The 24,591-nt window shown below is 32.5% G+C and overlaps 1 protein-coding gene across 2 annotated transcripts in view; it reads right to left on the bottom strand.

Annotated features, from left to right (window-relative positions):
* Positions 1-24,591, bottom strand: part of ARB2A (ARB2 cotranscriptional regulator A) — a gene marked incomplete at both ends in the record, with an annotated part of 418,987 nt that overhangs the window by 262,886 nt on the left and 131,510 nt on the right. The gene's annotated exons all lie outside the window — the stretch shown is intronic.

The following is a 24,591-nucleotide window of genomic DNA, read 5'->3' as shown; positions in this document are numbered from 1 at the left end:
CATATGTCTGTTTAAATGTCATTAATCTTTATGAATACAATTACAAACATAATTTACTAATTTATCTCTATAATTACATTTATAATTAGAACACAATAGACGCTAGTGTATTTACATAAAGAACTAAGTTAGGAATTGTCTATAAAGCAAGCATGGCTTTCTTAGCACCATGTTAAATTCTTATTAACGCTAATGCCTCTGCCATTTCTTTGTGTTTCTTTAAAACATTAAAAAAACAACAACAGAGAAGTGCCCAAATATTTCTGAGCTTCCAGTAATGTATTAAAATGTCTCTCAGCTTCTCTGTACACAGTGAAATGCTTGCTGAATGCAAAGTGAAGGAGGATGAATTTCTCCAGGTTCTGAACGTCTGATCTCTCAAAACCTTCAAAATCTATCCTTGATCTCAGCAAACACAGCAGAGCACAATGTTATTTATGCATTCATTTATCTTTTCATCAAGGGTGGCTTATGTGGTCTTTACTGACTTTGGTTTCTCATCATCATCGCAGATCAGCATCTGCATTGTGTGCACTTGTAACAGGGATAATGGATCTCACTTACAATACCTACAAACTCAGCTGAGAGCCGTGCAAAGCAAATGGCCATAAATGCACCCATCCTGGCCCAAGTCCTGATGAATAAAAATGAAGATCTTGTCAAATAATAAAGTGACAGGTTAATTTACAGCACGGAATAGTGTGAACAGGGAAAGCACTGCTTTTTCAATCTGTATGAACGGTGCCACCTATCTGCAGATTAGCAGAAAGCTTCAGAAACACTAATTCAGAAATCAGGATAAATACATGTGATGTTGCTTAGTTTTGTAAATATCACAGGAATGGAATTGATGATAAAGGCAAATGCAAGATTAGACACACACAGTTGCTTTCGAACCAAAAAAACAAGATTCTCAACAAAGGGCTGCTGTATCAAACAGTAATAAAGAGCCTCAAGCAGTTGTCTGTGCTCATGCCAGTTTTTATGCTTTAATTCAGCTGCCCTGTGGTTCTTAGCTTTGACATTGAGATCTGCACGGCCACCAGAGATAATTATTTCAACCTTCAGGCCATCAGGCGTTCATTTTTGATCATGGATATGTAAGAGATGTTTTCTGCTTTCTAAGTCTTCCAAGTGGATATCAATAGAAGAGTAAAATAAAGAAATGCAGTAAGCATTTGAAAAGAATTTGAACCCTGCATTATAGAAATGTGAATTGCTCCATCAAATTTTTGTATACTTCAGTTAACCTGATATTTAGATTTTAATTTGTCTAAATTTTTAACTAGAATTAATTAATGCCACAAGTACTTAATATAATGTGTTTAAATATAATGTGTTTAAATATTTAAATATTAAACTAAAACTCATACTTTGAATATTTTAATGGAAATACAAAGACATTATAGCACAATATCCATACGATAAAAATAACTTTTTAAGTTAAAGTAGTATGTCATATAATGTGCTTTTATGCAAAATTGCAATCAGGAACACACATCATTCACTAATATACTTAATTAGCAGCCTGAGAAATCACTGAAAAAAGTAATATATTTCTGAAATATACTGAGATTATATCTCTCTCCCTTATAATATAGTAAAAACCACTGGTTCCCGCAGAATTTGGAACAAAGATTAAAACATTTTGTTAGCGATATAAAATTTATATATCATTTCATTTTAATGAAATAGCTTATTTTAAAACTTCAATATGACTAAATAATAAAGTTTTAAGTATACAATAAATACCAAATAGAACAGAAGCCTATGAAAGATCACAAGAATAATCTGCAAATACAAAACAGTAGTCACCAGTTTTCTCAAAATCTTCTTGTAGAGAAAAATGTCTGAAATATTTAAAGAATATGCTATAATACCAATGCTATTCAATAAGAAATCTATGCCTAAGAAATTTATTTATGTAGATAACTGGAGAAGACATGATTATAACTACCCCAAAATTGTTGATCCTACTTTCAAATAAAAAATACGCTGTCCCAATTCTGAAGATGACAACAGAAAAGAGTCTATCATATTAGATAAAATTCAACAGCCTTATAACAGTAATAATTTCAGAATAAGGTGACTCATTCTAAGAGAAAGGAAAACAGAATTATATTAACTAATATTTCAAAGAGTTTAAATTTTAAAATTTCTTCAAATGTAAAATCCAAACTACTCATGGTTCCAACGCTAAGTGCAAAATGAGCTCAAGAAGTAATATCTTTAGCAGGTTTCTGAAATTACTGTGACATGCTCATTTTTCTCCCTCTTAAATTGAACACCATAGTAAGTGATGAAAAAGCTAAATTAACATCTTCCTCAGAAAGTATAAATTTTCACATTCTACAGAATGCTACTTAAACAAAATTTCAAGAAGTAGTTAGAGCATCAAGTCTTCTAGAACATGCATACTTTAAGACTTTACCATCATATATCATATCCATAACTTAGAAAACAGAATAAGTTGGCACATAAATGAGAGGGTCACTTGATGTGAAAAATCAAGTCCTGTATCTCAGGTGCAATCACTTGATTTTCCTTCCAAATCTCAATGGGCAGGAGTATCTGTAATACTCTTGATCAAAAACAATCAAGCAAAAAGTTATGTGTTTATGAAAAGTAAACTGTCCCTTCTATAATTTTTGTCACCAAGAGCCTCCCCGCCACCCCAAAAGCTACTTCTTTCTACATAAAGCCTTGTTAATGAAAGTTACTTTGTATTAAGTGTGTTTCCTTGAGTTAGTAAATATAAGATTCTGGTCTTTCTAAAGTGGGAGTTCAACATGATATGATGTGTGTAGTAAAGTTTATATGAGAGAAAAGAAGTGAAAACAAAGGAATTTATAAAAAGCCCACAGAATATATAATCAGACTTTTGATTTTCCTGCTTCCATCACCTTTCCTATAAAGAAAAATAAACGATGGTCCAAAAAAATTACCAAAAAGGCCAAAGAGAGTACAAATAGTCATTTGCTAAAGTACTTTTATTCCGAACATTTTTAGATTTAATAAAAATATAGCTTAAAATTATGAATTCACTAAAAGGATGGCAAGCTAGGATAGAAGAAAATAAGAGTAATTACATATTATAATGGAATATTAGCTTCTATTTTATTCAAAGAGATGACTAATTCTATAGAGTTCCTTTATTGAGTTCCTGCCAGATTTTCATGCTAAAAATATGTGAGGCAGAGACACTTGCTTTCCTGCATATTCAACCATATTTCAGATTTGCTTACTACCAATGGGAATTCAAAATTTTTAATTATAGAGTCAAGTAAAGACAATACAGCCAAAGTGTATAAAGCATATAATTGGTCTAAGGAAGGTTCAGTGGGTATTAGAAATATTCAGAATCTCTATCCTTACAACTTCAGATTGTTAGAAAACTATTTTTCTCTATTCCCTAATCCTTTGCTGTATCATACTCTCAGATTAAAGTTAATTTGCAAGTCTGGGATCATTCCAGCAGTTAGGAAAGTTCAGCGATTAGTATATAAAGATGTGGAAACTGTCTTCCAATGATAAATAGCTATCTTCCTTTTTGTACCCTGACTATTGTTTTATTTTCATCACTGGTACATCCAAAATGAGATTTATAATGATTGTTATTATCTGAGCATATTTTTGTAGTGTATTTTTGTAGTACAGTTGTTTATCATTTTTTATGCACTATTTTCATGGATTTTCTTTCTACTGTTGTGAAAGTTATTTATTTTTAAATACTTCTGAGAGCCAGACCTTAAATAGGATTTTTCCCTCACCTCCAGCTCAGGTAACATGTATTTATGGCACTCACCTGCTCCTTACAATGCACCCTTCTTTCTGTAACTTTTCTTGTTTTACCCTATTCCATTCCTTCTCATCATCACTCTCTTTTTAAGGGATTTACCTTATTAACCATGGGTAGTTGTTAGTACTGATAAACTTCCTTGGTCATACGCAGAATAAAAATGATCACTGGTCTACATACATACAGTAAGTAAAGCCCCAAATCAACCAAATGGCTATGGAAAATACTCACTTTTTGAGCCTCCTCCTATATCAGTAGGGGAAATATCTCAAGTAATTTTTTTTTAAGATTTATTTATTTATTCAAGCACTGGGTACAGTCAGAAGCGCGGGAGGGTGAGAGAATTCACCAGAGCCAGAGAGGGGAGCAGAGCAGGCAGAAGGACCGAAGTACACTGCTGAGGGGAGCAGTGGGCAGCAGGAGAGGTCTGTGCGCCATGTGGGACCCTCCTCCAGTGGCCGGGGAGCAGCCGGGGATCGAACCAGGGCAGCAGAGGATGCGGGCAGATTCGCAACCCAGTGCTCAACCGCTGTGCCACTGGGGAGGCCCTATCTCAAGTAATTTCAACCATGCATATGCATACAAACAGACAAAATGCTGAAAGCAACTGTAGCAATTAGAAAATCTAATTCATGAATCAAGGACGAAAAATTATAAATAGTTAGCTTTTACTGAATGCTCTCTAATGTGACAAGTATATTAAATGCTTTACATGTATTATCTCATTTAATTGTTTCTAAAACTCTGAAAAGTGGAGACATTGTTGATATATTAGCTCACAGCTTTACACAGCAAGTAGGTGGTAAGAGTCCACTCTGATTCCAGAACTCATGCCATTAACCAATATGATATGCTATATAATCTATATAATGTTCATTACTTTTACCTTGTCATAGTAATTCTTGATTTTAATTATGATGATTCTTTTACTGCTTCTGAATTCTCAAGTGAGAGTATGATTTTCTAGAGTACACACAGATGATAACATTTCTGGCACTAGCTCTGTAATGCCCACATGTCACCTCTAGGGGTCAGATATATTTTAAAAGGTGAAATTAGAAACATTTGACATCCATCAGCTAAAAGGTAGCTTATAGAGCAACAACAAATATACCTACAAACTCATGTTGCTAAAATGTCAACTTGGAGTAAGTATGTGTGAATGAGGTATTTCAGGGATTCTTTAGCTTCTAAGATCCCTAAAATAAGAAAAATGATTTTCTTTGAAATTTCTTTTTTGCTTCTAGTGAGAAAAGCTTCCCTCTATATTCATTAAAGAACAAAGCAACAAGTTTAGCTTCTCCAAAAATATTTTGGTTATTTAATCCTTGTTTTCCTGAACTGAACTTGAAAGTGGCTCACTGTTTGAAGAAGAAAAAGTTCCTTTGCTATAAGTTTGCCGTTGCAGGAAGAGGCAAAAGATAAAAGGATATGAGTTGGGGGACAGCATGTAAGAGGATACTGCAACTACCGAGGTCTCCATAGAGTTACTTGAGAGATATGGATAATCTCTTTTACATGTGAACTGTGACTACAACGAACTGAATTATGGTCCATATTGATGGGTGATTAGGATAGTTTAATTACAATATTAGATTTAATAGAAAAGGTCAGGTAAATATCACATAGAAGATTTTTCCTATATTAACTGTCAACGACACGGCAATAATTCTTTTTCTTTTTGGTGCCTCAAAGAGTACTTAAAAACAACAGAACTACTTGGAAAGAAAGTAAATATTAGCACAATATTCAACAAAAACTCTGTTTAATATACTAACTGGCTCTAATAGAAAAAAAATCATTTGCGTAAGAATGGAAGTATTGACAAAAGTATAACGTCATTACTTCAATGAACACTAGACAGATGATATATATTTAGTAATTACCAAAAAAAAAAAAATCCAAACCAATATGAACATTTCTTCCAAGAATCCATAAATCAATTATCCAAGTAGTTTCTGAAGAGCTACTATGTACAGAGCATGGTACTAAACTGGATCGTAATATAATAAGAATTACTTTTTCAAAGAGCATTATTTTCAGAAAATGCTATTCTGTCTTTATATTTGAGCACAGCACTTTTTTTCTCAGATATTATCTAAAATAGCCATTTAGTACATATAAAAAGTAGAATAAACTCCAAATTTAAAGATTAGAACATAATATATGCTCCTACTGTAGTATCAGTTAATTAGTATCTAATAGGTTTAAAAGTTAGATCACAATCATGATAAAATTGGTATTGAAATAATTCAAAGTTTTTTTAAATGGAATAAAAACAATATTCATGTAAGCTGATCTGCCAAAAGACTGAAGTAAATTAGTAAAAAGAAACTGAAGAAAAATTGAGAAACAGTATATAAAATGAAATAATGTCTTTGGTTAAAGACATCAGTTGTGAAATTTTGGGGCTTAGTGTCTTCCTTCAGGAAGATATGTCAAAATGGCAATGGGAGAATAAGTCAAGTAACAGGAAACTGATCAGTACTCAAATGGTCTGAGAATTACTGTGGCTTACCCCATATTCCAAAATTCTGACATTTTCTATGGATTAACTTCTATCTGCAATTTACAGATTCAATAGCTCTGTTTTCTGTTTGTTTTTTTTTTCCCCATTCCATAGTTAACCAGATGCAGAAGTGGGCCCTAGTTACTGAGGTAAAAACACTATTGCTTTCTAACCTTTTAGAATCTGCAATGTCATTTGAAACGGTAATTATTCCTTTTTGTTTAAGTTCTGAGTTTGTAATTATCAGGAATTAAAAAAATTATTTTAAATCATGTAGTCAATATGAAAAGGTGAGATCTTGGAAACCCAAAATGATAGCAAGAATGAACTACAAGTCTAAGAGGAAATAAGGCAAAATATCTATCTTCCGGAAAACCTAAGAATGCTTACATAGAGAGGTGAGCATTCAGATAGCAGTATCAACATATGGCTGAACAGAAGGGGATCCCATGAAAACTAGTTTATGACCTAATAAAGCTAATAAACCCCACTAAAAGTCACTTTGAGTGTTAAGATGCCAACAATTACTGTAAGAATGCAGCATATTCATAAATATTAACTTTTAAAAATTCTGTATTATCCTAAAACTTTGGAAGATGCCTATAAAGCTTTCAATTGCAATAACCTTTCAGAAGTTCAAGCCTCCATTCATGACACTGAACTTCTGAGCTTTCTTCTTACATGTTCAAGCATTATTGTTTTTATTATAAAGAATTAAGAGTCATCACGCTGGTAGTTGGAAGATGAGTATGACAGGTTATCTGTACTTCTAACAGAGTCAACATAAAATCATTAGTTTATGACCTCAGATTAAAGATCTGTACTTGCTCTTACCTCTGATGAAAAGAACAAGAATGGGATAAACATATAAAAGATGACAGATCCTGAAAGTTAAACTATACTTGGATAACAAATATTGAAAATTAACAAAATTAGGCAGTTTTACCTTTTCATTTGTGTCAACCTGTAACATATTTGAAAAGCAGCTAATCTAGAATTATTTCATAGGAAGGGAAGAATTTTAAATGCAGTAAATAGTAAGAAGTATAAGAAGCACATATGTATTATGTTATAATGCATATCAGGAGTTTGCAAAATGGTATATTTTTGGTGTGTGGACATTTCTACTTTATACAAACAAAACATTCCAAATAAATCATCACCAAAATATTCCTATAAACCACATGCATAAATAGTATGGTAAAATACAGGCCACTCTAAATGTTATTCATCTTTTTTAATCCAAATAAAGTCAAACAACTCTTATCTGATTAAAAATATTACCTTTGTGAAGAAATGTTATTGTCATATATTTGCTATTTAGCTGGGAATTAGTAAAAAAGATAAAGTGAATAGTATGTATGTAGATTATTTGTTCTACTCTATAAAGGGTAAATAAAGCATCCAGGGCTTGAGATAGGGTACAAAGAACGTTTCCATGGTTACAAGCTTTTCCATATCAAATTAGAGCAGAATTTGTGTACAAGAGGTTTGTTGACAGCCTACATAGGCCATAAAAAGAATAGAAGGCTAGGAGTTTGAAATCTAAATATATTCTGCAAAGTCTGTTGAGAGAAAGTTGGGTGAAGAAAGCAGCATCAGGAGAGTAGCAGATTAGTTAAGAGTATCAGATGCCATTTCATGAAAAGATCATTTTTCTTTGAGATGTGGCTTGTAAAAGTCTCTTCAAATGTACGATTAGTTTCTCTTTTCTTCATTTTCACAAAGACACCTCAATCTGGTGTCCACCCAAGCTATTAAGAAGAGCCATTATTGGCATGCAGCTAGAAGCATCAGCTTCACCACCTGCCCAATCTTGCAGATGTCACTCCACCATATTCAGTCCTTAACACGGGCCTTCAAAAGGACAGTTAAAGGGCTGTTCCCATACAAGTGCTGGCCAAGCAAGAGCTTGTTATACACCTGCCCCGTTATCCTTATGGGCCGTTAAGTAAGAGTGAGTTCCCTTTTTAAGCACATGTTGAGAATTCCAGTTGGGTTAAACTGTATGTTATGAATTATAACATGCTCAGATATAGGGTTAAAGAATAGTCTTGTAATTGTGTCTATAAGGGGTAGTTCCACATGCTTCAATTTTTTAAAAAATTTATTTATTTATACAAGAACTGGGGTACAGGCCAGATGCGTGGCGGGTGAGAGGATTCACCAGAGACAGAGCGGGAAACAAAACAGGCAGACTGACGAAATACACTACTGAGGGGAGCAGTGGGCGAGACAGGAGAGGTCTGCTGCACCATGTGGGATTCTCGCTGGCTGGCCAGGATTGAACCTGTGCTGCAGAGGCTGTAGATAGCCTCATAGCGCTGTGCTCAACTGCCTGTGCCACCAGGGGAGGCCCTTCAATTTTTTTCTTAACAGACCAGCAACAGTATCTGGAATAATCTGAACAATTTCCTATTTTGTGTACTAGCCTATAAAGACCAGAATATATTGTTTGAGTCTCCTATATTTTTATTATATACAATTGGGCGTGTATATTGTTATATGATTACTAGATAAAAATAACATGTCTGTTGAATCAAGATTATCTTTTATACAGTATTTTAAATATTTAAAATACTTTAATAGCATATAAGAACTAAAGTATAACATATCTATAAAGAAACATACTCGCACATGACAGAAAACCAAATAATAGGTTTTAGCACAATTCATACCTAGTTTCATCAGCTGTAGTTTTGTCCTGGTTGGCTGTTTGGTAAGTGTTGTTGGGTTGGATGGTTGGAAATTTGGGAGATATAGGCTGAACCAGATTTAAAACAAAAAAATCTCCCTCATGGCAAAGAATGAGTATTTGTAAGAAAGGTAAAACAGGGCCTCCCCTGGTGGCGCAGGCGATTGAGCGCTGCGCTATGAGGCTGTCCACAGTCTCTGCAGCACAGGTTCGATCCTGGCTGGCCAGTGAGGGTCCCACATGGCGCTGCAGACCTCCCCTGACTCACCCGCTTTTCCCCTCAGCAGTGTATTTCGTCAGTCTGCCTGTTCTGTTCCCCGCTCTGTCTCTGGTGAATCCTTTCACCCTCCCACGCATCTAGCCTGTACCCTGGTTCTTGTATAAATAAATAATCTTTTTTTTTTAAAAAAAGGTAAAACATGTAGGTGGCAGCCAGACTATTGCACTACTGTATAAACTACAGGGAATAGCAGGTGCTAAACATCACCTTTCATTCATATTAAGACTAAGAGCTAATGGCAATTTGTGCAGTGTAGAGTATGCTTTGCATCAGGCAGTATATATGTCACAACTATACTCCAAAACTTCTGCCTGGATGGGGAACGAATTTTATCTTTCAATTAACACTAGTTGACTATATAAGACACCTATTAAGGCACATGACTGGATCAGGGAGCAGCTTCTCCTTAGTCCTAATGAAAGGTTAAGGGAAGATTTTATCATCCTCCAGTGATTTCTCTATTGTGGGTAATCTTCAAGTACTGTGTAACTTAGAATTGTGCACTTTAAGCCATGTAGAAAACATAGCTAGAGTTAAGAAATGGTCTAAAATTTTGGTCTGAATTTTTGTCAACTGGAAATAAGACTATTCAAATTTTTAGTCCTATCTCTTTGCATGTTCCCTGAAGCCCTTACTTAAAAGAAAAATCTTTCCTTATTTTTTACAATGTAGGCTTCCTCCCCTCAGGTGTGGTCACCATAGTTTTCCCATCACCAAAGTGCCCACCAAAGTCCACCACACTCCACTGTGCTCTGCTCCCACCATGTTCTCTACTCTTCTCTTCTCCCTCCCCTTCTGACTGTCTCCCCTTCTACTGTCTGCTTTCAAAGGTCAGACTTACAGTTTGTCTTTGTCTGACCCTTAGTTTGGTACTTGTAGATTCCACATGTAAGTGAAACCAACTGATATTTTCCTTTCTCCTTCTGGCTCACATCATTTAGGTATAATCCCTTCCAGTTCCATTCATGTTGCCTCAAATGGCATGAGTTTTTTTGATTGCTGAGTAGTGCTCCATTGTGTATTGTACCCATTTGTTCCAGGGGAGTTAGGTTTATCCATATTGTGGCAATATTGTAAATAGTGCTACTTTTTACTCAATGTTTTAAACATACATAGATTATATAATAATGCAAACATTTACCAATATATATGTATTGTGCACTGCAGACATTTACAAGAATATTTAAATGGCCAAGAATATAATCTATTCTATTCTCTAAATTTATCTTTCATTTCAATCCCATTTAGAAGTGGGAGATCTTAAATTATAAAATATGTTTTGTTTAAGGAATACTCTAAAAAGTAAAGTTAAAAAATCTCTGAATGTCAGGAAGACCATCTAATTTATGTAGATAAATTACTATATAAGTCTGACAAAATTTTTCAATGAAGGAGTCAAAAGTCTTGAATGAGTGAGGCAAGGTTAGAAGCACAGCTCTAAGGAAATAAATATACCAAGTAAGAAAATAAAGATTATAAAGGGACAAAATTGTTTTAACTTCTGAACTCTTAACTCCACATTTACTGTAATGCTATTGTGTAACTTCTGAAATTTGTACCCATTCAATTCATTCTACTATGGTGTCTGTCCCAACTCTATGGGAAGACAAGCATAGTTTTATGAGGTTCAATCAAGTATTTATTTCGAAATGAGAAGACAAGAAGAGTACAACAGAAAGCCTTTTTACTATCAATTTTGTAGCATTATATATACCAATGGCTCCATAAATTAAAACAGATGTGAAAAACTTAGATTAAGAATCAGAAGAAACTTATTAAAAGTGATTTTAGAGGGCCTCCCCGGTGGCACAGCGGTTGAGCGCTGGGTTGCGAAGCTGCCCGCAGCCTCTGCTGCACTGGTTCGATCCCCGGCTGCTCCCCGGCCACCGGAGGAGGGTCCCACATGGTGCACAGACCTCTCCTGTTGTCCACTGCTCCCCTCAGCAGTGTACTTTGGTCCTTCTGCCTGCTCTGCTCCCCGCTCTGGTGCTGGTGAATTCTCTCACCCTCCCGCGTTTCTGACTGCACCCAGTGCTTATATGGATAAATAAATAAATAAATCTTTAAAAAAAAAAAAGTGATTTAAGAGTTGACAAAAAGACTATTAAGCAGTTAAATAAACTGTTATGATTTCCAGTCTCCATTCATTCTAGCACAGTCATATAGCTACAAAGACAAATTGGCAAATATCTGCAATATTCTTTACACGTAGATACAATTTCTATTAAATAAAAATTGAGAAAATGGCAGAGGGTAATGTTAAAATCAGTAAGAATAAAGAGGATGTTGTTTTCAGGAAAAAAATCTAAGTATCACTTAAAATATAATGTCATCAGGGTATATATGTAGGGTACCCGGAATGTGAAAATAAGTCTACTTAGTAGACCACCTAACAAAGAGCAATTAGGAAAATAAAAGATACCAATAACCTTGGGCTCCAGATTAGATGATTATAATAAAAGGGCTTCACTTCTATTCCTTCTCAAACTCAAGCATTAAGTTATATTTTAATTTTCAATCTCTTAGTCTTACTAGTAGTACCCAAAGTCAATACCATTATTTCTTTAAGTTATCCTGGTTAAACAAGTCAAATTCTAGATTTCAAATAGAATTACTAATTCTCTTCTGCAAAATGGAAAACAAATCTTTTGAAAACACCCTAAATATATGTATGTAGATATATATTTTATATAATGTACTGTTTTTATTGAAATACCTCAAAATAAAATAGTACTTCTAAGGATGTTAAAATTTTGGCAAATAGTGTATCCCCTGATGCTTGAATAAAGTCGCTTGAATAAAAACACTATGTTTATAATACTATGATTTCATTATTATTTCTACTGAAAGAAACTAGTAAAACATAACACAGGAATGAGTTGACAAGACAGATGCTCTGTTTTATTTCATATTTTCTCTATTAAATGACATATATGTTTGCACTAGAACAACAAAGCCTAAATTATAAAGTAATTACTAAAACAAAGTATACCACTTGCCTTTCTATGAAGTTGGCATTTATTTCTCTCCTATATTTCAAACCATTAGTCCACCAATGACTTTATTTTTTTTAACTACTAACATAGAGAAGATATGACAATTAAAATGCATGAACCAAATTTGGATTTGAAAGATTTGGTTCCTACTTTTATCGTGGCCTTTTACTAGGTATGGCATCTTGGGTAAATTACTTCAAAACACCCCTTGCCTCAATTTCCTTCCACATCTGCATATTAGGGGTAGTGACACATATTCCATTCTTTGTCTCAAATACAAATAGAAAAATGAGTGCATTTTGCAAAAAATGTACAGTGCCACAAAAGTACTAGCTTTAATAAAAGATCAAATTATCAAAATTACAAAGCTTTTTTATTATATGCTAATGTTAAGCTACAATTAAATGCCTCAAAATTATTTATATTTCACTGTATTAAGATTTTAATAACATCATACATGTAATAACTGTAAAGATAATCTAGTACCCTATTACCCAATAACTGAATAAAACTCTTGTTAAATATGCTAACTAATGAAGCAAAGCATTTTTAGCAAGCCACAAAATCTGAGCACTGACTAGGTATTTCCAGGGAAAAAAGTGATCTTCGATAGAGCAAGAAAAGGAGGACTATGAATGTTCTACCTGTCCCTACAATACTTATGCTGGATATTTGTCCCTGACTGCCCTTGTCAACAATTAGCAAATACTAATGTCTTATTTCAAAATATCTTGCATACTTGTTCTCTGTCTACTTACGTATTTTAGATAGACATGTGTGAGTGCACATGCATATCCAGCTAAGTAGAATCCCAAAGTCAGAATATGACCTGGAAAGCTACTGTGTAGAGCAAAGGCACAGGTCTGCTGTTTAAATTTGATCCTGCCTATGATTCTGGGAGTCCGCCAAAGAGTGTGAGTAAAAGGAGTGGTTTCTGTAAGATTCCCTGATGTGAAAGTACTTTTAATAAGAGATACTTCAATAAATGACTAATTTTGATCCTGTAACTCATATTTTATGAGTGCAAAGATAAAATCCAAGAAATCTATATACTTAAAAAAGCCTCCAGGGTAAATGAAAAAAATTACATCATTTTAATCAATTATGCTCAAAGATTCTTATTTTCAGATGCCAGAGTTTATTTTCAGAGCACCATGTACCAAATATAATTCTTAAACTTTCAACTGTAGTAGTAAAATGCCTTAAAACAACCAACCAAACAAAAAAACCACTTTTTTTTCTGAGGCCATGGTGCCTTGTAAGATAACAATGACAGTAGGGGATTTTGGTTCACAAAGATGAAATTCAGGCTCCCCCATTTTCATAACTAAGTAAGTGAATTACTTTGTATCCTCTAGATAAAACAGATTATTACTTACTTCAAAATATTATTTGCACTTTGAATATGGCTAGTCCTTGTGAAAGTCTAAACTGTGTTAAATGGTTTTTAAGAAAAAAATTCCCTTTCCTTATACTTAACAAGTAACATTAAAACTTGTCGATTGTGTTGGAGAACAAAAGATGCAGTTTACATTTTCTTTTAATGGTGTAAGATTTCTTCTTAATAAAATGCTTAGGAAGAAATATGTTTCTTGGTCAATTTTAAATGAATATTCCAATATGCTTATGTTCTAATATTTTATTTACAATCTAATTAAAATATGCATTTAAAACATCCCTTCATTAATAGAAGAAACTATTGAAAGATAACAAAACTGAATTTCTGAAAAGTAAAATAAATTCATCAGGCAATAATTTGTCATATTGGTAGATTAAATCATATCAATATTCTGAGATAATATGCTTTATATCACTTTGTAGTCAAAAGAGTTAAAATTCATTATTCCTATTCACATGAAACAAATTTTAAGGCAACATATAAATTCTAGAAGAATTCTATGAACACAGCAAGCATTCACTAAATGACCTGTTGAACATAAATTAATAAAAACTAAAGAATTTTTATACTGCATAAGAATATGGAATATATCTAGCCCAATTATTTGAGTTTATAGTCAGTCACTTTTCAAATAAGATACATTAAACTACAATGAAAATATTAGTAAATGACTCCAATTATATTTTAAATGATACAAACAAAACATACTGGTATTATTAAAAGTGGAGATAAAAACCTTACTTCAAGAAAATTAGCTACATCTGAGAGTCACTTCATCTAATAAAGTCATAATCCAAAAGTATTTTATACTTTTCTGACCTCTGAAGTAAATTCAATCATTTTTCTAAATACACTGTTTTGAGTATCTCTTTGAGGTATTTGTCTAGAAAGTATTGAACAATACTATCATGTATTATCACTTATTTCCTTACTACATTTTATAGTTAGGATTTAAAAAGTCTTTTTAAGTCGATTTTACAAGCAGTTGTAAACAGATTATATTTTATCGGACATTAATAAAATGAGAGCATATTACTAAATAAATTCCAACTTTGGCTAGAGATTGTTAAAGCAAAAGTAGATTTCTAATGAGTATGAAGTCTTATCTCAGTTAAAGAATCATCTTCAGACTTTACAAGGATATCTAAAAAGCCAAATTAATTCCAAATTTTAATATAAGAGGTACTGTAGCAAAATGAGTAAAAGGATCTAAATTTATCTCCTACAAATGCTGTAGAATGAGCAAAACCAATCTTAAACTTAAAATTTAAGAATCAGAATTTTTTTCCATCAAAATGACAAAAGTTTCTTGAAAGATTCTAATAAGTAGCTACTTTGAATGAAAAAGCACACATAACAACCATACCTCCAAATTTTCAAACATATTTTTTTTTCATTTATGCATAGAACTGGGGTGTAGGCCAGAGGTGGGGGTGGAGGGCTGTGAGAGGATTTACCAGAGACAGAGTGGGGAGTAGAGTAGCAGAACACAAATTTTAGAAAATTTTAATTATGTAAGAAAACAAATATTGTGGGAAAAAATTACTTAATGAAAATATTTAATGGGCATGCCAGTATGTTTCTCTTTTCTTAGTGCCACTTCAGTGGAGGATACCAGTTTGTGATTTTAAAAGATAAATAATATGAAAGTATATAAAGTTAGCTTTTAAGTAGTAGTTGCACTAAATAAATGAATTTGGATTAAGAAGTATGATTAATTTACCTATTATTGGACCAAATTAACTACTGTAAAAATGGATAATTTTGAAAAATAAGAAAACATCACAAATTCTTGAAGCCTCTAAATAAAAGTATTTACTCTAGAGACTTTTAAAATACTGTCCGTTAAGTCTATGTTCTGGTACACAATCACAAACCTTTTATGTCCCCATGACCACTTCTGCCCCCTGCTGTCCATAAATTAGTTTAGTCTAATATTTCTAAATGGATTAAACACTATAAAAGGTAGAATATACAACACACATAACTTTTCCATTTTCAAGTTTCTAAAATGACCCTAAATGAAGATACTCTACCAAAGTAATATTTAGAATCAAGAACAAAACCAATGATTTTTCCACTGGATAGAAAATAATTATATATGAAACTTTTCTTAGTCTTAAAAGGGCACTTAAAATTTTTACAAAGAAAGAAAACTATGATTAACAAAATGACCAATCCGTCATTATACAAATCTGGTGTGATTAACAACACTAAAAATAGGCTATTAACTATATGAATTATCAGTAAATCTGACTTGTTTTAAAAATATATTCAAATATATGTAACTACATTAACATAGCTGTCAGTGAATATGGTTACATATATTCATTCTATCACTAGAGATAGAACACTGAAGATATATATATCTGAAGAAAATACAGAGCAGGAAAAAAACTCACAGAGATATACTTATTACTTAAAAGATTTTTTCTTAGTTATCTATTCTGTTATAAATCTCAGGGATGGCTATTTTATATATATATATATATATATATATATATATATATACTATCCTTTATAGGCCTTGAGAAATGAGTCTAATACAAAGGGCTATAAAGGCCAAAGGGACAAAAAGTATACATGAATAGTTAGAAAAATTTAATAATGTGTGTTTTTACAATACATATCTAAAAATATTTAGAAAATTACTTTTCAATTTATCAAGATGCTTTAAACTAGTACATAGAATATTGGATTTGGTATAATACATAGTTAAAAGTAAGCATTCTTCCAGATTGTTTTAAAAAAAGGCAAATTTTTTAAGCCACAAATGTTTTAATAACAAAAGATCTTAACACTACATATAATCCTACTTTAGTTTTTTACTAGACATATCCAACGTGATCAGAAATAGAACATTATAAATACTATTCAGATATAATGTATTTGGTATTGTGACATATAACTAGCACAAAAGCTCTTTCTTTAATCAAGCAATCATAATTGTCAAGGCATATGCAAAGAATGAGACCTAAAATACAAGTTAACATTTTAAGCTACAGGGAAAAAACACATTATTTCATATGCGATGCACTCAAGAAGACATTTCTATTGCAATTTTCTTACTGCTATTGTGACAAGGGAAAAAAAATTCTAATAGCTTCAGAATCATATGTATTCAACTTTTTTTTTAACATCTATAAAACATAAAAACAGTTTAATGTTCATTTCCTACAAGAATCCACATTCAGAAGACAGTCATCAAAATTTACTACAAGTGAGATAAGTAATACTGACAGAGTTCTCTAGCTTAACGTTTCCCTTCATCTTCTCCTTGTTTTTTAAATTACTGTATATTGGTAGAATGGATTTCTTTTTGTGTTAGTGTGCCGACTTAGAGCATTTAGAGCAATATTAAGTTCTCTGTAAGACTACAGAGAACTTTCTGATGCAGTCTGATAAAATTCCAAATAGAATCTGCATTATGGAAATTAAGAATCTAACAGCAAAAATAATAGGTTTTGGAACTTCCTAATTTGGCAGTAAAAAGATTCAGAATACTGTAAATTTAAATTTGACCCTTTCAACTCTATTCCTTTGTCATAATATAGCTGAATACATTTTTATTAGGATTTCTTTAATCCCAAAAAACAAACAAACAAACAAAATAACCCAAAAGACCCACCCCCTATTATTTGCCTTGAATTATTCTCTTGAGATGCTTGTGTATACATTATTGTCAATGGTACTGGCCTCGTGGAAGAAAGAAACTTAACTAGAAAAAAACTTCAAAGAAAGCTTCATTGGCAGTCTTCAAGAACTACACAGAATTATTGAATTTTAAAGCAATGTTTAGTGCATTCTGAAACATTATCTATAAAGTAGATGAGACAAAACAGGTCGGTACAAGGAAAAGCTTCACCTTTCTACAGGTTTTTTTTTCTGTTAGTCTCCACACACACAAAAAATACATTTTATAGAAATCACATGCCTAGCACTGTTTCTTTTAATCTGTATCTGAGATCTAAGTTATTGTATGTTACTCTTTTCTTTCTTTGATCTTCCTCAGTACTCAGCTCACTGTTAACTGTCCTGGGTGGTCTGCCAGCAGAGCTTAGTGATCGCTATCCTCTCTATTGGCTGCCTTCTAGGGATTCCCATCAGCTGCATTCTTACATGCATGTGACAACTTTATTAGCTCACTTGAATTGTGCTTCAGACCATCTCTATAGCACATATACCCTTTCTCAAACAATCACACTTTTACAGTTGACTTAGAACAAATAATTATATGAACACTTCAGCTGTTATACTCAATAATAAAGTCGAAATGAAGAGAAATTTCACATTATGTTTAAGTCAGGGCTTGGTTTTCATGTTCAGACTAAAAAAAAATCAATTCCAGATTGATTTTTGTGTATATATCGTTATTGTCAGAGGATTAATTGATGAATTTTTCATTTGATGAGTCAGGTGGAATAAGCTCTGAGGCACTTAGTGAGCAGAATTCTAATTTACTCTCGTCTTCACACACTGAAGTAAGCTCATCAATTTTGATATTTATCATAATTTATTTGTTCAAAAAATGTTCAGAATGAGGTTCCAAGGCAAAATAAAAGGTATTTAATAATGTAAATATCTTTGTGCTTATATATTTCATGATTAATGTAACCTGTATTTTAAAAAATGGATTTATGTCACTTTTGAAAGATATTTAACCTCTCTCTGATTCAGTCTGCCCACTTTTTTATTTAAATCTCCACCATACAGATGCTTTCTGTCTACTTACCTTAAAAATTTCTGTAAAGCAACTACAGTAACACTGCAAATATGCCACATTTATAATGACATATGAAACCAAACATAAAAATTATGGAAATTTTATTTTGGTTCTGAAGTAAAAATGAGAAGTAGAAATGCTAAAAATTCTAAATACAACATTTTAAAGAAAAATTAAATGCATTTTAATGATCATAGATCCATTTTTTAAAAATTTAAGTTAGAATTTCATCATAGTTTTCAAGTGGTTCACAGTAGATAAAAACAGATTTCTTCATATGTCTTATTTAACACCACTTAATATTTTAGAATGTTACTGTGTTTTCCAAAGGTAATCTGTCACACTTTCAAATTTTTTTCATGTGTGAATTTTTCACATAAAGTAAGGTAGTTTTTAAAAGAGAGACTGAGTAAACATATTAGTTTTGAATATGTATCCAAACCCTCATAACTAATGATTTGAAAGTTCTTTCTCCTAAGGTTTTTTTTCCCCAATAACATATTTTCATCTTTATTATTTTCCCATATTTTCATTATTAACCTTCTTTTTTTTTTTTTGCTGCTAAGTCCTTGGCCTAATGTGGCACACCGCTCCATTTGCTCACACCATCTTCCTAAAAAGGTACTATATGTAGAGCATCTATAGTCACAAGCACTGGAACAGCTTCCTTCTGAGTTTACACTAATCAACATGATTTTCAGGCAGCCAGGAAGAAAGCCAGTTATGATGCTCTTAGTCTCCAAGTGCTGTGAACTGTCTTCATAGAACTATCAGCATCAAGGATAGGGAGCAAAGGGTCATGTTCAACTATGACTAATAAAACGTACTACTTCTCTATTCTTGCAAGTTTCTCCTTTTCTACCTCTATGACCTTGCCACTTTCCTTCATTACTCTGTTCTCCTTGGATACTAGAGCCAATAATGACAGCATCTGCACAAGAGAATAGCTTGGAGCATGAGCTGAATGAAACTGATTTCAAGTCAGTTTTACTGACCTATTGCTTACCTCTTTAGAAATGAATAAAAGAGAACCTGGATTATTTGAACACTAACCTTGTCTCAAGAAAGGTCTCTCAAAAATTGGTCTCATTTTAGTTATAGCATAAAGGCATGACAAAGCTTCCAGACAACACAAATTTTCTATTTATTCTAAGTGCCTTCTTTTTGATTCATTCATAACAGTTTTTTAATACTCACTTTTTAGACTATACAGAAAAATAAAATTTATGGTCGCCCATTCATTCACTGTCAGATTTGAAAGTATTATGCTATAGGTTAATATAATGGAGCAATATACTGTAAAATTATTACAGTGAATAAGCTATTATAACATTGAATAAATGTGATCCCACCAATCTGATGCAAAAGTAGTTTAATTAATACACTAGGAAGGAGCTTGTTTTCAAAGTTGGAATACCAAACTTCACTTTCAAGATCAAACTATATAAAATACTCCCTCTCTTTAAGCAAGAATATTCTTCCATGGAAGAATCTCATTACAAGGCTGACAATACCACTGACTTAGACTATGCTTCCTACTCAAAGGAAGTAAAGGAAGTCAAAGTAGATAAACTAAATTCTGTTAAATCTGCTGTGTCTCATTAGATGTGGTAAAAGGTAGAACTAATGGTCAAGTAGGATTTGAGAATCTATGGATTTTGCTTGACAGTAACACTTTAATTTCTGTTACTATGACTAATACAGAACTATGAGAACTCTCTAAGAAAATAATGTTGTAGAAGTGAATAAAAGGACTGAAAAACATGATAGTGTACTTGCCCGAAAATCACAGTAATCAATGGAAATATTTTTAAGGATCAATAATGTTGAAAACATCAGCAGGAATCCATATTTTTTGCTATTAACTTTGGCATAGAGTATCCAAAACAGTAAGTGCCTCATTCAAAATATTTTTTGTGAGTGTATGATTATTGAGTAGACAAAGACTGAATTTGAAATTATTTACTTGAAAATTCATTTGTATGGGCTAAGTACTTAAATAATTAAGTAATTAGAATAAGACACAATATATTAGAAATTGAAAAGAAAAATGATAGAAATAGAAACAATAGTTCCTTTTATCTCTGACATTAAACATATACCTCAGATCATGAATGTAATGAATTCATAATTCTGCCTGAAATGATACATTTCATTGAAATGAAACAGGTAGAATTCTGAATTACTGAGTGTTAACCTTTGAATCCAAACTTGTAAAATTTTTCTAAAATGGGTTACCTTCTTCAGTAAATGAGATGAGTTAATGCTGGCTCAATAATTGGGGTCATCATTACACATCACTAAGCAATTTATCCATTAATTCTAAGCAATAAATATGAATAGTATGGGGCACTGGTAAATATGGTGGCAGGCAAGGACATCTTAAGAAATTTGTTTTCTTGATGTCTACCTCTGTCTCATGAAGGTACAAAGTAGAAAAATAAAGTAGAAAGATTCCCTGTAACAAGACATGGTTACTTGTTTTACTTTACATGGTTACTTAATCACTTAATGAATTAGCAACTTTCTCCTCAGAAGTTCTTCTCTTCAATAGCAAAGTCTTCTACATTTTATCAATGACCATGAGTTTCCAATTGTATTCAAAGCTTCCTTTATTTGTAATGAAACCAAGCAATCATGCTAATCACTGGCTTGTTTACCTTTATGAGGTAATACTGCCATCTTGTGGACTTAAAAATATTCCTGATTAAAAAAACCACAAGTAAGTTGCATTTTCCTAACTACAGGCATAAATAGGTGTTGCTGATTAGTATAATGCAGTGCAGGGCACCTGACTGTGCCAGATAATGAACATTTAATTCTACACTGAACAGAGCTTTTACCTCATCATATGATCAATCTATTCATGATAAAACTCTTGGTTGAATCAGATAGTCATACAGGTACAGTCTAGTGGTTCCCAATCACCAGTTTACAAAGCTTCAAAGTAGTTTTCAAGTATATCTAAGGATCATGAAGAAATGAGAAAAGTAAATATAATGTAATAATTTTCACACACACCTAAAGAAATTCAAGCATTTGATAACCACTAATATAGGCAATGAACACAGTTTTTAAAAATGAACTATTTTTATGATTTTATTAACTTTCCATCTCATCCTCAAACCCTGAATTAATATATGCATATTAGGTATGCCTAATATGGGCTTTAAGAGAAGAAAAATGATAGAGGAAGATGTTTCACATTGGGTTGCATGATTATTAAGGAATTCTGTATTAGAAGTATCCCTGAAGGGAGATTAGAAGATAGTACAATGAGAAAGAGCTCTCCCATGGCAGGAATATACTTTTATTTGATGTTTGTTTGCCCCACACATCTCTTTACTAGTTTTCTCAATATATGCCATGTTTCCAAGTACAGGGTGCTGTGCCACAAACTTCACCTACCACAGAAAGTCAAAGTATAGGTGCTATTCCCATTTTGCACACAAGAAACTATTCACTAGTCTTTACTGCAGGTAATAAAGCATAATATTAAAAACATTTTTATTCATTCTAGCAAGTATACTAAGTGTTACATAGCAACCCTTAACCTATTACAATACCTTCTGTCACTGTGACTTGTGAAGAAAAATATTAATAGTAGATGAGTATGAAAAACATACATGAGTATGAAGTAAACCATCAACCATAAGAATTTCATCAGGCAATAACTGAGAAACAGAAACTAAGAATCACCACTTAAATGGATATTGGTATTTAATTATAAGCCAAATAGAAAGCAAAACTGCTATCATCAATTATACATTTAATCTTAAAGTATGAAATGTATATTATAATGTATTTAAATACATTGTATTTACAATGTATTTACATTGTGACTGATGTTACATATTATCTATGTTCTTCTAATAAGTCAAATTAAAAATATTTTCAATCAATAGTATCTGTGCTTTAAAAAGAATATGACCTATATTAACAGTGGTGTAAAGCAAAAGTACAAACACATTAGGTTAGCATTAAAAGCCACATTTTATTCCACTAGTTTACAATTCCAAGAGTCTGTTTTGGCTTCTTTCTACCCTGAGCAATACAAAGCGTTAATTTTACACCCAGGGTCCCCTTACCACTATACTTTCCTGAGATAATCAGTACCAGCAATCTAAAGGAAACAGTCCATATAATATATTAATAATCTTGAATGGATTCAACTATCTAAGTAGATCCTGGAGGAATATTAATTCAAGGAATTACTTTACTATGTGAAATATTCATAGCAAAGACCTTGCAAGATAAATATAGGCAGTAACAAGGACAAGCAGTAGCGGCAAATGAAAATTTACGAAGATTAATATGAAAGAAAGTACAGGAATGCTAGAGTAAGGCCATAAGCATTTGGACTATTCTATTTGGAGCAAGAATGGGAACAGAGAATAGGATTTACAAATGTATCCTTTCCCTTCATGGAAGCAGCATGTAGGAAATTTATTCTTTCACTTAAAATTTTTACTGAATGTAGACTAAGGGTCAGGCATAGAGTTAATGGCCAGGAATAACAAATAAGACAGACATCCCTTGCCCTCAGAGCAAGGAAAATGATAAACAGATAATTATAGGTGTGAAATTTCTTCAAAAGAGGAATGTGTGATAAGAACACATAAAAAGGGTTAAGATAATTAGGGACAATGGGAGGAAGATGGAAATATTTCCCTACAAAATTAATATTTAAGCTGAGAATTTATGGTTGAGCAGACTAAAGCAAAGAGAGACAATGGGAAAGTAGCTTGAAAGAGGCTGAGAATCAGGTGATCAATGTACACAAGAGCAACAAAAAGTAACCAAAGGGTTTGAAATGGAAAGTGATATAATCATGTGTGTTCAAAGATCATTCAGGTTTGCTAAGTGGAGTTGAACTGAAAAGGAATGAGAGTGGACGTGGACCAATGTAGTAGCAGTTCATGTGAGAGATGATGGTGGCCTTGATTCCTATATGACAGTGGAAATGGACAGGAGATGAATTAAACAACCACAGAGATTTAATGTACAGTGTACTGAATAAAGACAATAACACCAGTACTACAAGTATGCAATGTGATAAATATTGTTACAATAGCAACCATATTACAATATTTAATGTTAGTACTTGGATATATGTGTATAGAGTTAAGAAGGATGGCTTGAGGTAGGCATTCACATTTGGGAGCTTTAAATGAATTGGTAATAATTGAAGATGTGGAAGACTACTTAGGAAAGAATGTAAGATAAGAAAAGGCTATACAACCATACAGTGAAAGTTTCCAACATTTAAAAAGCAGATACTAAAGCAGCTAACAAAAACTTATAAAGAATTAATCAGTAACAGCTTGCTGTGAAAACTACTTTGTTGAAGGGTTTCTGGTGTGATGCCTAAATGTTTCATATATCAAGGAAATGTCATAAGACATACTCTAGCATTAAAGAATCAGTGAGAAATGGTTATTTTGAATGGCTATAATATGCTTAATGTTAAGGTGAAATAAGTTATATTATATTATATATTAATATAATGAGTAACCCACATTATCTCATTGTACCCACATTAACACAACAAAACTATGATAAAGCTATTCATATCATCTCTCTTCTTCATACACCTCAGAGAAGTTAAATATCCTATTAGAGGGCAGAGTAGCTGGGGCCAGCATTTGACCTTGGGTTTGCCCAATTCCAATCTTTAGCTCCTAGTGCCTTCCCCAGTAATAACACTTCATGACATTCCTACAGCACATTTTAGTTTGGCATATATCATCTCATTTACTCCTCTGAATAACTCCCCATTTGGCAAATGAAAAACTGGATTCAGAAAGATCAAGTTATTTCTCGCAATTCACAGTTTGCAGGAGACAAGAGAAATGGAAAGTCAGAACATTTCATTTCAAGTCCAATGCTTTTTCATAGTACTCTGTAGTTACTATGTTCTTCTACAAAAAAAAAAAAAAAATGAAAACACCCCATATGTTTTTTTGTTCTACCTATTCATTTACCAAATGAGTGATTATTATGTGCTTGTATAATCACTTTTTAAAAAAGTTTAAAAAGTATTCTTGCTTTTTTAAAACATAAAATAGTTCCTTTTGCCATCTCTTTCACTGTCTCATTTCTATTCACCAACACTGAAATGTGATTGACTCCCAACGAGTCAGCCCTTAGCCTCTGATATCTCTCTATATATTCCCTCTTTGCCATATTT

Source organism: Talpa europaea (genome assembly GCF_964194135.1).
Source record: "Talpa europaea genome assembly, chromosome: 5".
Lineage (NCBI taxonomy): Eukaryota > Metazoa > Chordata > Mammalia > Eulipotyphla > Talpidae > Talpa > Talpa europaea.
The sequence above is the reverse complement of the archived record's forward strand: the minus strand, read 5'-3'. Positions and strand labels throughout refer to the sequence as shown.